The sequence below is a fragment of the Chelonia mydas genome, chromosome 1, assembly GCF_015237465.2.
Source record: "Chelonia mydas isolate rCheMyd1 chromosome 1, rCheMyd1.pri.v2, whole genome shotgun sequence".
Taxonomy (NCBI): Eukaryota; Metazoa; Chordata; order Testudines; family Cheloniidae; genus Chelonia; species Chelonia mydas.
In genome coordinates, this window is record NC_057849.1 from 93,712,164 (window position 1) to 93,726,829 (window position 14,666).

General features: G+C 40.2%; 1 protein-coding gene and 1 pseudogene across 2 annotated transcripts in view; one reads left to right on the forward strand and one right to left on the reverse strand.

The window, feature by feature from the left end:
* GPC6 (glypican 6) overlaps positions 1–14,666 on the forward strand; it is a 1,155,513-nt gene that overhangs the window by 371,909 nt on the left and 768,938 nt on the right. The gene's annotated exons all lie outside the window — the stretch shown is intronic.
* Positions 13,156–14,037, reverse strand: LOC102933578 (annotated as a pseudogene).

Below are 14,666 nucleotides of genomic sequence, written 5' to 3' on the forward strand. Positions count from 1 at the left end.
GAACAGCAGTTCAATTAATTATAATTGATCATAACGAAAAAAAAATAAACACATTTCTAATAAATGTTAGCCCTTCATCAGAGTAGTGAGCAATCAGTGATCCACCAATTGATACCTAGTAATATGTGTATTAGGGTCAGAAACGGACATTTTATTGGATCTGGTGCAATGTGCATGATCATTTGCCACAAGCCCATGAGGGATATGTGTAAACCATTAGTGATTAACTCAAGAGGAAAGGTGTTGTTACTTACCTTTGAAGTGATTCTCTTTCTAAAAGAGGAGTGATGGTCCTTTGTGCATAGAGGAGGTATTTCCTGAAAATGGTGACCTACCTTTGTTGAAGAACTGGCAGTGGGAGCACATGTAGTTGGATTTTTTCCATTGATTTCAAGGTCTGGTGAACCAGGTCTGTAGATAGCTAAGCTTAGGTATGATCCTGCAACCCTTACTCACTTTAGTATTCCCAGTGAAGTCACTTGAGTAAGTGCTGGAGGATTTGAGCCTCCTCTGGGAAGTGTGAAAAATGAACTATGAGTTTCTTAACTGTGCATTAGCTCTAATGAGCATAGATACCGGTAGTCTTTTTAAAGAGAGCTGGATAGAAATCCTTGTGGTTGTGTTATATATTGACACGAAGATTTCTCTCACCATCTATGGAAAAATCAAAGAAATTCCAGATAGTCAAATATCACACAGGCCTTCACGTTGGAGCCACACAATGAATGACAGCACAGTGGTGCAAGCAAAAGTCTGGCTTCAACTAGTTGAAACAATAGTAATTACAGTACTGCTAAGCATGAAACACACAAATGTCTTTTTGCTAACTCTGGAAGGTAAAACAAATGAGTGAGGTGGAATGCTTAGCGTGGGAAGATAAGAGTGACGTAATCCATGTGTCTGAGATGTGATGGGATGAAGACAATTATAGGCTATCTAGGAACAGTGGGTTAGATTGTGAGGGATGGAGGGTCCACAGATCCTATTAATCTTCTGCCTTATTCACATTTGCCATCTTTGAGAACTCCAGTGCCAGTGGCGGTACCTACCAGCTCCACCCATTTGACTGAAATACCAGAACTGCCTACTCATGACTCTGCGCCCTTGGGGTGAGCAGTTAATTAAAATAGCATAGACAGTAGCACAGGCAGTCCAGTCCTTCTACTGACCAGCACTGCCATTCCAGACTGTTATTTTACAGCCTCTTTTCAATTTCATCACATTCCAACCTATAATTACTGAATTACTATTACACACCACTCATTATTCATCATTTCACATCGCTGCCTATTTTGGTGCAATTAACCTGATGTCATCACTAATGGCATTAAGTGTTTGACGCAGTTGCTTACCTTTGCCCTATTTGTTGCCCATTATCTTGATTGATTTGTTAACTAATCAATTTCTATAATACATTGTCTCTGCAGTATGTGATTCATTACCTCTTCCATATTCTTACAGTTTGACTCTACAGTAGCTAATATGTTCTCTTACCTTTTGTCCTCACTCTGAATTTCTATCACCTTACCCTATCAGGTATCTGCCACTCAACCTTTAGCTGGGTACTGAAGATGTACACAGTATTGCTTTATCAGTCATCATCATCCCCAGTCCTTCAGTTTTACAGATAGGAAAACTGACCCACCAAATGGTTGTGTTTTGTCCAAAGTCATACAAGGATGAACTGGGAATAGAAGACCCCCTAATTCCCAGTCCTGTGTGTTAATCACAAGACCATCCTTTATATAATACTAGGAGGCAACCCTGAATTTGGATTGGGACTGCCCTTTTACAAACTGCATAGCAGTTTATATTTTCTCTTCAGCAAAAACAAAAATTGGTTTTGGATCCAAAGATAAAGAGAAGATTAGTTGATTGTAGAAGGAGTCTCAGCTGGGCTGAAATGAATCATAAAATCACAAGGCTTGGCTGTAATATGACTGTTTTTCTTCTAAACTGGCTCTGTTTTAATGTTGGATTAATGTTCTGTCTCTCCTTGGACCATAATTTCTGCATCAGAAAATTCTGCTGGCTAATGACACTTTTTTATTATATTTCCATACTCCTGTCCTCCTCCTTCCTTCTGGGCAATGTTGTATGTCACCATGTGTGAAGGACTTGGATCAACTTAAAATTGATATTCTACTGAGCTGGGAAACAATGTCCAATTAGACTTACCGTATATACTCGTTCATAAGCTGAATTTTTTGGTAAAAAAGTGAATCATCAAAGAGCGGGGGTCGGCTTATCAACGGATCTACACCAAAATTTGATGATTTTAAGCTCTATTGAATTATTGAATTGAATATCTAATACATTTTCATTGTAGATCAGGGCTCGGCAAACTTTGGCTCCCGGTCTGTCAGGGTAAGCCGCTAGTGAGCCGGGACGTTTTGTTTAGCTGGAGTGTTCGCAGCACAGAGCCCAGTGGCCATGGTTTGCCATTTCCAGCCAATGGGAGCTGCGGGAAGTGGCAGCCAGCACCTCCCTCGGCCCGCACCACTTCCCACAGCTCCCATTCATAGATATAGATATTAAGGTCAGAAGGGACCACCACGATCATCCAGTCTGACCTCTCGCACAATGCAAGATACAGAATCTCATCCACCCACTCCTATTGACTGGGAATGGTGAACGGCGGCCACTGGGAACTGAGGGGCTCCATGCCTGAGGACGCTCCAGGTAAACAAAGCATCCTGACCCGCCAGCGGCTTAACCTGATGGTCCAGGAGCCAAAGTTTGCTGACCCCTGTTGTAGATTGCTGATGAAGGATCATCAAATCTGATTCACATCTTTAAAAATTTGCTAAAATTTTATTTTTACTTAAATTGTATATTTGTTATGTTATAATTGAGATAAAATTATTAATATAAATAAAACATATGGATATTGATTATATAATTTTTCAGTTCATGTCCATTTAAACAAAGTTTTTAAAAACACGTTTCCCAAGTTCAATTTTCCTCGATAGCTGTATGCTTTTCCTAGTATTGTTCTACTACAGGACTATATTATAATTATTTTTATAGCCCATACTTATACTGATCGTAAAAGAATTTATTGATGTCAATACTGCAGCCGTTTAAAGTTGCAAAGGCTTTGTTTAGTGGACTAGATTGGCTTGAAATAAATGCTAAAAGAGCAGTGCTGCAGATCTGCATGACATTTGACCCATGCATTTCACAAAATGCTACACCTTACAAGCCAATCAGAAAAATACAATGAATGATAGTACTATGGCACTGGTATCAGTCCGCCACCGTGTAATTTGATCTCTTCATGCATTTCTACCAGTGGACCTCACAAGTCTCGAGCCAATCTGAAAATATAACATGCAGAATCGATGGAATCTGTAATAAAATTTAAAATGCCTGTTTTCACCACAGACATGCCAATCTACAGGGCTGCTTTGAAATAAACAAAGAACAATAATAATTTGACAGTGATAAATCAGGTGACATTCCTATATAAAGTCCTACAAAATCTATAATTAAATTATTATTTTCTAAGTTTTTCATACTAGTATTTAAAATGAACAGTGAAATCTAAAGAAAACAGTCTGCTTATCACACAGCGTTCAAACTTAATTGTTGAATATGCAGAAGCAAACAATAATTGCGCCTCTGCGCGTGAATTCTGTATCAATGAGAAGCAAGTAAGAGAATGCAAAAAAATAAAACAACACTAAAAGACATGTCAAGAAGCAAGAACAAACGTCCAGCAAGGTGCGCTTCATTTCCTGAGCTGGAGAAAGATCTCAATGATTGGGTTGTTGAATGTTGACAAAATGGGTACGTCGTCACTAGAACTCGAATTCATCTGTGTGCTCTGCAAATGTCGAAAGATGACAAATACAAGTCAGTAAAGCCATCAATATTTGTCGCATTAGTAGGTTGGTGTACTCGCTTCATGAACAGTCATGGTCTCTGTCTTCATCAGCAAACAAAGATAGCACAAAAGCTGCCGAGAGATCTGGAAGAAAAAATTGAATCTTTCCAAAGGTTTATTATAAAACATCAAAAGGAATATGCATTTGAGCTGTCACAAATAGGAAATGTGGACAAAACACTGATGACGTTTGATCTTCCGAGCAACAGAACGGTAACCGGTGTTGGTGAAAAACAGTTTTAATTAAAACCATTGGCCATGAAAAAAATCCATTTTACAGTGGTTTTATTGTGTTTGGCCAATGGATCAAAGCTCCCTCCTGTTGTTGTTTTTAAAAGAAAAACCTTGCCAAAAAACATGAAATTTCCTGCTGGTGTCACCGTACGTGCACACGAAAAGGTATAGATGGATGAAAGTGGGACTATTGAATGGCTGGAAAAAGTGTGGAATAAGAGACCAGGAGCATTTTTCAAGCAACCTTCTATGCTCGTTTGGGACATGTTCAGGGCACACAAGATAAATGAGGTGAAAAATGTGGCCAAAAAAATGAAAACTACTTTGGCTGTAATACCTGGAGGCTTAACTTCTGTTCTACAACCACTTGATGTCTGCCTGAACAAACCCTTTAAAGACAGGCTATGTAAAATGTGGTCTGAATGGATGTGCTCAGGCATGGCAAAGTTGACAAAAGGCAGGAATCTTATGAAGCCCGAAATCAATCTGGTTGCCCAGTGGGTCAAGGACACGTGGGAGTCAATTCCCTCCGAAATTATAGAAAAATCATTTCAGAAATGCTTTATCAGCAATGCGCTCGACGGGTCAGAAGATGATGCCATATTTGATGATGACACAATAGAGTCTGATGATGAGAAGGAATCTGAGTCTGAAGACGACACTGCTGACATCTACGATGACAATGCAGGTGCAGCTGTGACTGAAGCCAAGTTTAATGAACTGTTTGGTGAATTGGAAACTGATTCGGACTTTGAAGGATTTTAAGACTTTTTAAATAAGTACCTTAGAACAATATGAGACTTTAAAATCAGTTAATGGATATTTAAAACATTGACTGTAATTTTGAAGGTGAATACATATTTGTTCAGTTATTATTATAACAACAACAGGTTTTTTGTTAGATTACATTAAAATAATTCTAGCAAAACTTTTGAGTGTTTCTTGTGATGCCAACTTTTAAAATATAGCAGGAGTTGTCAAACTTTGGCTCCCAGCCCATCAGAGTAAGCTGCTGGTGGGTTGGGATGTTTGTTTACCTGGAGCATCCACAGGCACAGAGCCCCTCATCTCCCAGTGGCCGCGGTTCATCATTCCCGGCCAACGGGAGCTGTGCCGCGGGCTGAGGGAGGTGCTGGCCATCACTTCCTGCAGCTCCCATTGGCTGGGAACGGTGAACCACAGCCACTGGGAGCTGAGGGGCTTCATGCCTTAGAACGCTCCAGGTTAACAAAATGTCCCAGCCCGCTAGCAGGTTACCCTGACAGGCTGGGAGCCAAAGTTTGCCAACCTCTGAAATATAGGGTCAGTTTATAAAAGCGTCATAAAGTTTTTGCCATTTTTACCTATCCATCTTGGGGGGTGAGCTTATAAACGAACGGGCTAATGAACGAGCATATACGGTACTTTTTTTTTTTTACATACACTTCAAAAATAACATTTTATTAAATTAATGTGAACCTCACATGGAAGTGGGAATTTTCAAAAGCCCTTAAAGACTTAGGAGCACAAGTTCCATTGACTTTCAGTGCAATTTTTGCTCCTAAGTAAGTTAAGCTCTTTTGAAAATCCCACCTTATGTGTTCATCATGCTTATTAATGTGCTATATCCATTATGTGTCTGTTTATACAGAGATAATTTTATCTTTTTTTTTATCAGAGTAAAATCTTGTATGGATCTAGGCTGTTTTGTTTAGAATTACACATTCCCATGAATGGGATATTGTAGTGGGGCAGTTGCCCCACACTAAGAAGAGGAAGGATTAAAGCAGCCCAGAGGGAGCCTGTGCAGAGCCCTCCAATTAGAGGAGGGCTCACTAAGTGAGCCAATTGGGAGGTGGCTTGTTGCTTTGGCCAATCAGGGCCAGCAGGGCTATTTAAAGGACTGCTCAACAGAGCAGAGGGCAGTCTCTCCCTGGCCTTCTAGGGAGAAGGACTGGCTGCCTAAGAGCACTATGCCTAGAGCAGTGTTGGGCAGGGTAGCAGAGCAGAAGGAGCTGAGGCCCTGGAGGAAGGGCAGATAAGGTGCTACGGCTGCCCCCATTTGCCATGAGGGAAGGGGCCAACACAGACTGCAGTTTTTCCCTGGAGCAAGGGACTAGACTGGTGACTGCAGCAGGCCACTGAGGTGAGTGGCTGGACTACAGACTGCCAGTTCCCCCGAAAGTGGGGGGAGACAGCAAAGCAGGAGTAACGGCGAGTGAGACACCACTGGAGGTGGGCGCCCTGCGGAATGACTTGTGCTAATTCTAGAATGGCCAGCAGGAGGCTCCACGGTGGTGAGTCTCTCTCCACTACAGATATACATCTTGGTGATGCTGAGCTTTAGGAACCTTTTAAAAGCAGCGCCCATTGGGGTTGCATAAGCCTCCTGTTTTCAGCTCTGAATGTTCAGACCTAAGTAATGTGTATTCTTGGTCAGCTCAAATAGTGGCAGAATGTTGGTGATGAAGTCCTACTTCTTTACAAAAGATACAAAAAAAAGTGTTCAATACTGTCAAATAATTATTAGAAATGAGGACTGGATATTGATTGTGGCTATTCTGCCAACAGAAATCCACATGCTCTACCTAATATGCTACTACTTGTTGTACAATATAAAACCTAAACTTAAAGAGTAAGATGGGTAATGCAGCAGTTACCACTCCTGTTAGCACCTTGTCATGACATTTTCTTGTATTTTGTGCAACTTTAGCCTGTATGCCCATGAGAGTAGACCTACTGAGTGTATTTAGAGTACTCATGCAGGCATGAGCCCTTAAGGTTACATTAGTACAGGTTCTACATGTACATTTACCATATGTTGTAAATTAATATTATTACTCTTGGACTTCACTTTCGCTAACTGCATGGTACCAATACATTGCATTCTTAAAAAAACAGAGTGATGCTAGAGGACTGATATGCTACTATTTTGTAATAATTATGAATATTAGGCATGCTGGACAGGATAGGGCCAGGGAAGCAGCCATACTGCACTTTCCTGAGAAGTTTGTAAACTTAACAGCAAACTTGCCTTGGGCCCAGGTGACTGTCTAATCATATTAAATTATAACTCTTAAATAGCTATCTTCATATATCAAACTAAAATTGCTTTACAGGAAAAGATAACCATCATTATCCTACTTTACAGCTAAGAAACTGAGGCACAGAGAGGTTAAGTGACTTACCTGACATTGCACAGTGAGTTAAAGGCAGAATAGGGCATAGAATCTAAACATCCTGATTCCCAGTCTTGTGCCCTATTGACAGACCCATTTTGAACCTTATTGTAGGATTTAATGCTGGACAGTACTATGGAGCAGGTAGAACACCTTAGACTTTAGCTTTCTCATGGATCCTCAGGATGCACTAGGTTTGTAGGTTGTGAGTATGCTTCCTTTGCAGCCGTTTAAATCCCTTCCTCTGAGGGTTGCAATGAAAGAAAACAACAGAACTCCGTGGAATTCCCTAAACCCTCTATCTCCTTCCCACTGATTTAACCAAGTGAGATTACAATATAGCTCCAAGTAAAGACTGTAGGATTGTAGCCCATTGTGAGTTGTGCAGAGCTTAGTGATTTCATTACTCACCTACAACTGAACATGCTGCTTTTATAATTCTAGTTCACAGGGATCGTTTTATTGTCAGATTTAATGAACTTTGAAATATTTTTCTTTAATCTCCTACAATTGTTTTCTTTTACTTTGAATAGTATTTTTAAAAGTTGTAAAGCCTGAACTGTGTGCAAGGTGGAGGCACAGATGGCTGTGAACCCATCTTGTTAGTCTGTTAAAATAAAATGACAGATGTACGTTTGAAATTGAGTACAGGCGCAATGGCAGGACAATTATTACTTTGTATCCGACTTTGTCCAGAGACAGCTGGTGCTGCATCTTTTCTTCTTCTTCGTTTTGATAATGGGAATTCAGGCATTTTATTTGTTCTCACCTGATAGGCCACTTTCAAAACACAATTAAACGGGTCCAAAGACAACCACCAGCTGTAATAAATAAATAAGGATCTGCTTTTCAGAGTTGCCAAATACGCACATCTCCCATTGATTTCAGTAGGACCTATGAAAGTCAGGCGCTAAATTAAAATAAAACTGGAGTATTTTGTTCCAAATCATTTTATGTATTTGCACCTGAGCTCAAGTCAAATAATGTACACCTGCTTAGCTGAATATCTGTAGCTAGTAGTGAAGGTGATTTTTAATGCTTTGTGCAGCAAGTACTGGCATTTCACTTTTTCACTCTGTTGTATTTATTGTGCCCACAACCTCAGTCTTGTAATGTGGACTCAGCAAACTGTAGGATTGGGATTCATGTTGTAAGTTTCTCAAGGCAAAATTGTTGACCTTAATAATAATAATTAATAATGAACAGCTGAAATAATCAGTAATTTTAAATGCATCATATTTTGGGTGCCCAGATTGAGAGACCTTTAGGGAGCTCAATTAACAATAGTGAAAATCAGACCTCTTGAAGGTGTCACAAGTTAGGCACCCAAAATTCACTGCATCTAAACTCACTAATCACTCTTAAAAATGTAGCCCTTTCTGTCACAGTTCAGCTCCTTTTTCATGTCGTGTATGTGAACTCTTCTTTAAAAATAATAGTAATAACATGGATGTCAAATAGGAATTTCTCAGTCACACTGTCTGGAGTGGCTTACAATCGTGAGTGCCAGCCTCAGGACAGATGTCAAGGAGCAGAGCAGAGACCCTAAACTTGTATGTTCTATAATTAGATTTCACCAACCCGGTAGCAAGGGTGAACTCCTAAAAGACTATAACAGTCTTACCATGGAGTCACAAACAGTCCCTTTGGGTATTTCAGGCTCTTTTGCGATCCAGGCAAGCTGGACTTAGTGATAGATGGTTGCCATACACCAAAGATCACAAAATATGCAGGTTCCTTCCGGTCTCAAGAGACCAGTCACTTACCCCAGGCCAATCTGTACTTTACATCTCACACCAAAGACAACACTTATAGACATTCTTATTGTAAACTAACTAAGAATTTATTAACTGAGAAAAGAAATGAGAGCTATTATAAGGGTAAAGCAGGCAAACATATACACAATTGAATCACAGTCTATGGTTTGAAAAGGTGACTGAGTTTTGTAGTAATCTGTCAGCTCTGAATGCCTTTTAGGGATAATCCAGGTTGACCCTACTTCTGTTTCGTAGCTCCAGTCCTGTGAGAGTTCAAGGGCAAGTTTACACTGCAAAATTAAGTTGACCTAGGCTAAGTTGATGTACAGCCACTGCAGTAATTAAATTGCTTTTGTATGTCCACACTATGCTCCTTGTGTTGCTGTTGCGTGTCCTCACCAGGAGTGCATGCACCTATTTAACTGGAGCATTGTGGGATAGCTTCTGAAAGGCAGCAACCGTCAATGTAAGCAATGCAATATCTACACTGACACTGCATCAACCTAACTACATTGAGCCTCTCTCAGAGGTGGAGTTATTAAGCTGGTGTAGTGGGCAGATTACATTGGTGGGAGCTACATTTTAGTGTAGATGCTTAACGAGTTAGGTCAACATAAGCTGCCTTACATCAGCTAACTCTGTAGTGTAGACCAGCCCCCAACAGCAAAAGATGAAAAATTTTCTTGTCAGCAATTTTTACTTCCTTCTTCTAGAATTCAAGCTGATTGGATGAAGCCTTTTGCACGTAGCCTCTTTATGGGTGTAAGGGGACAATTAACAAAGTCTTTATATTGTGATGTCCCACAGTGGCCCGTTTAGTTTTGATAGCCTTTCTTGATGATCAGGAGATGATCCCTCCTGACTGGGTTCACAGTTTCAGAGCAAACAGTTTTTATTGTTACAAAGCAAAAACTTAACTTTGCCTTATAGCATATGATAAAGATATTATAAGTGAGATTAATGCAACACATTGCTATAAGTTTAATACCCATGTTAACCATATTCTCACACAGGTGACACAGACTGGTTTCCAGAAATGAATTTGTCAGTACTTGACTACGGCCTAAAGTTTTGGCATGAGCTAACACCTGGTCTGCCAGTGTTGCACTCATCACATGTTCTGCTCTCATTACTGAATCATTATACTGTAATGGAATAAAGCAATATTGTGATGAAGGGATTCCAACACTATACCTCTGTGTTCTAAGTGTGGATTATTTTTAAAAGGTGTAATTTTGTATGACAAGAAAACAAATCCAATACAGCAGCTTTAATCAAGTAATGACCTCAGAAGCTCTGTGCAAAATCTGAAACTTGATTTTGTTAGTGCTGAAGTGAGTCACTGTATATTCTGCTAAATCTTTAGAACACAGGCAGTGGTTGGTCAGTGATGTGATACCCATGCCCATAAGGTTCAGTAAACCTACAGATCTGATGAATTACCCCTTTTTGTGGGGGGGGGAGGGAAGGGGAGCATATACATATTTTTTCAGTAATATGGAGGAGAAATTTCAGCCAGTAGGTTTCTAAATGATTATCGTACTTTTCAGGTGGATAAAACATCCTAGTCTTCAGACTCATGCCTTCACGCAAACCAATGTATGTAATAATCATTCATGAAGAGTACAGCTGGCCAGAAAATGGAAATCCCTTCCTGTGAAAAACTTAACATTTTTGGAAAAAAAATCATCCCAAGCTAGGACAAAAAGTAAAATGTGAAATTTGTCATAGGAAGAGATTTCCAGGAAAATTCCATTTTGGGAGAATTGAAATAGAATTTTTCAGCTTGCAAGTTGCACACTTGGAAAGCTCTTGTCAATTTCCCTTTCTGTCTGTCTTTCAGATGGACATGTAGAGAACTGTCATTTTGATTTTCCTGACAGGAAAAGCAAAAATTTTCCTGTGGAAAATTTCAACTTTGCAAAGAGGCCATTTCCACTGGAAAATCATTCCAACAGAAAATACCCAGCTAGCTGTAATAAATATGCTACCTGCCATTTCTTACTGTTGAATTAAAAAAATTAGTATTCCCACACTAAGATCTCCAAATTGAACTCTGCGTAAGGTTCCTTTCTAAATTGGTGGTTCACGGGCATAACGAGCAGATCTATTAGTTCCTGCTCTTGTGGACACTTCAAATTTTTATGCACTTTGGATTTTGAGATCTCATTTGTGATGACATGACATTTGTTCCCTTGAAGAACTGTGTGTGGGGAGAGGGGGGCAGGATGGGAATAGTAATTTCTGATTGTTCTGTACAGACACAGAAATGTAGTTTCTGTGTGAGCTATGGTGGAAGAGCTCAGCAGCTGGAGACCTGTAGCTGTTTAAGCTCTGCTCTTACTAATAAATCTGACTACAGTCAGCAGTTACTTTAAGGGATTTAAGGGAAACAAGGGGTTAAGACAGTCTACCAAAAAGTTTGAGCAATTATCAGAAGTGCTACACTTAATTATACAGAAGACTAAGAAGTTCAAAAGAGTACCTTAAAACACCCAAACTGGTTAGAACCAACAAACAGTATATCTGTGCCCAGTCTGTTTTGGTAGAGTCTCTTTGCACATTCTGTTGTGGAATAAAGAGCTACTAAAATATTGAAAAGCAAATTAATGAATGAGAAGTTGCAAGGGTAGCTAAAGAGGCTGCAATAAGATGTTTACACGATGGAGGAAACTAGCAGCTGGGGTAGAACTGTCTGAAAATGATTAAAGAAAGCCATAATTTCCCTTCTTTAATTCAACAGCAAAATTAATTTGCTATCTCTTGGTCTGACTATACCCTGCCCATTATCATAGTATCCGAGTGCCTCTTGCGTATTATTGTAGTCCATGCTCATTGACAAATCTGTCATGCTACTGAGATTGTTTGGGAAGAAAATACATTTATGCACATATTTTCAAATATTTTATTGTCTTTATTTTTTACTCTGCTTTGTTATGCAGGATCAGAAAACTTTTTTTGGTCCTTTCTTATTTCATTACTTGTGATAGTGAGTGCCTCAGGAGACTCTGCATCACTCCGAGTAATTTCATCAGTGTCAACATGGATGTGAGACGATGGCCTTGACGCTGCATGTTAAAGATTTAAACAGACAATAATAAGGCACAGGTTGGAATCTTTAGATCAGATTTTGAAGCACCCAGATGTCAAATCCATACAACATTCCCTTCAATGTTTTTCAACTGTTCTTGAAGTTTTTACATTTCCAAAATACCTGCCTTGTTGAAAATCAAAGCAGCTGTCATAATTTCCATCAGGCTGTCAGATTTATGTGTTGGAATCTGTCTTTCTCCTCTCTTGCCCTGTAGATGGAATGTATAAAATACCAGAGTCTGACTGTCTTTGATGCATAGTTGGGATCCTATGAAGTAAATACATAAAACAAATTTTAAGTCTTTATTTTAGATGCACAGAAATGCTGTATAAAGGTCACCCAAGTACAGTATTTTTGTTTGTGCAGAAATGTCATTCTAAACAACATACAACTGATATTTCTAAACTTTTCAGGGAAGATAGAAAAATATTCAGAACTCATGCTGTCTGAGTGGTTCACAATGCAGTTTGCTGGTATTTTGTATCCATACCAGGCACCGTATGAATATGCTTTTTATGTTGTCTGTTGTAGTTTTCCAATTTTTTAAATTTAAACCATAATATTCAGTACAAAATAAGATAGATATAGCTATTCAGTACATACATAGTAGTTCTCTGAAATTTTTGCACTTTAGGCTTTCAAATTGATAGTGAGAACATGTCAAATTCAAGGGTGATGCACACCTAAATGAACAAATACAAACACATGACAAAAGATAGTCAAAGATCTACACTATGCTGGACCCTTATTACTGATGCATTTCAAAGTGAAAAAGGCACTTTGAAGTCTATGTGAAACCAACTAGGAAAGCAAGAAAAGGAATGAGCATAAAAGGTTGCATGAAAATATTGGACGGTTTCTCCTACATGTAAGTAATCTTTGTCCAGTTGATAAAAATATTTTCCATCATGTTCCCCACATAGATCTTTCCTCTTATTAATGAAAATGGGTACTGTGAAAGAGTAAGGGGTCATGCATATTGATCTGTTTAGAGGGTTGGTGTATGGAATTTCTATAACAATGTAGCTGAAGAGAGAGAAAAGTTTCAGCAGGACTTTGGCTTGGTTGAGAGCATTCTACGGGACATACTGAAGGAGCTTTTCAATGTCATCTTGGATCTTGATAGTTTCGAAGTGTCTGCTGTAGCGCTTAAAGGGCATGCCATCTAGGGTGACCAGACGTCCCGATAAAATCGGGACTGTGCTGATATTTAGTTGTTTGTCCCATGTCCTGACCGATGTACGGTCGGGATGCCATTTGTCCCAATATTTTGCTTCGGCAGCACTCCGGCTTTTTTTTTCTCCCTTCGGTAGCACTCCGCCAAGAAACCTAGAGCCGGCCCTGGTGGTGGTGGTGGAGGGGGAGGGGGTGACCCTTTGGCTGCCCCCCCATGTGTCCCGATATTTTGTCCTTGTCATCTGGTCACCCTAATGCCATCAAGCCCAATGAGGAATTTCTCAAAGTTCCAGGAGATGTCATTCCTGCACACTGGAGACCAGATGATGTACTGTCGGTTGGTCATCAGCAACACGGGATCATTATGTGGGAAAGGCAGTGCCTCTTTCAGGAAAGTGAAGAGTGGGTGAGCATTTGCCCCATTCACATCACACTTCTCAAACATGGTGAAGTTGAGCTCATAACCATTGCCAGGGCGGACATGCTTTAAGGAAAGTAGGGTCTTCTCATTGGTAGTGTTCTACTGGTGGCAAGGGAAGGCCAGCCTGGCCAGCCCGGGCCCATAGCACCTCTGCAGCTCGCTGAGCTGGGTGAAGTCCTGGGCCATAGTGCCTCAGAGCGACGCCACATTGCGCACCAGCAGTACGTGGCGCAGGAGTGAGCCCAGCCCGGTTGTTCCGCCGCACCCAGTGGCCATGCCTGCAGCCCCGCCGGCTGCCCAGCCACCATAAGGTCATGCAGGGTATGGGTGGGGAGCCACGCCCAGGCAGGAGCCACACTGTAGTCTTAACAATTTGTAATCTTAACAGCTTGTCTGCTTGTGGTGTTTTCCTGTAGACCACAAATTTTACCAAATGAACTTGTAAATCATATCTGGTCAACTTTTTGCAAGATATGATGAGTTTTTGGTTTCTACTCTACCAGGTGGTGAATAACTTCTTACTGCTCTCCTAATTTCCTTGTTAAACTTAACAGTAGAGCAACTTGTAGAAAGTTTTACAGATACTTTTAAATCTGCCACACCTTCTTCAAATACTGTAGTAAAAAATCATTCCAGTTATGTCCACACAAAAAGATGGACATCCCTCATCAGATATCTACACCTACATTTTCCCTTACCAGGAGTGTGTAAGAGAAAGGGGCTTGGTACTACTACTCCTCTACTGATGAGAGGAAGCATGTGTCCGGTGGCTAAGGCACTGGCCTATGACTTGGGAGACCTGGATTCATTTCTTTCCCTGCCATAGGCTTCCTGTGTGACCATAGTCAAATCACTTAATCCCTGTGCCTCAGTACCCCACCTTTAAATGGGGTGTTGTGTGAATAAATACACTAAAACAGCGGTTCTCAAACTGTGG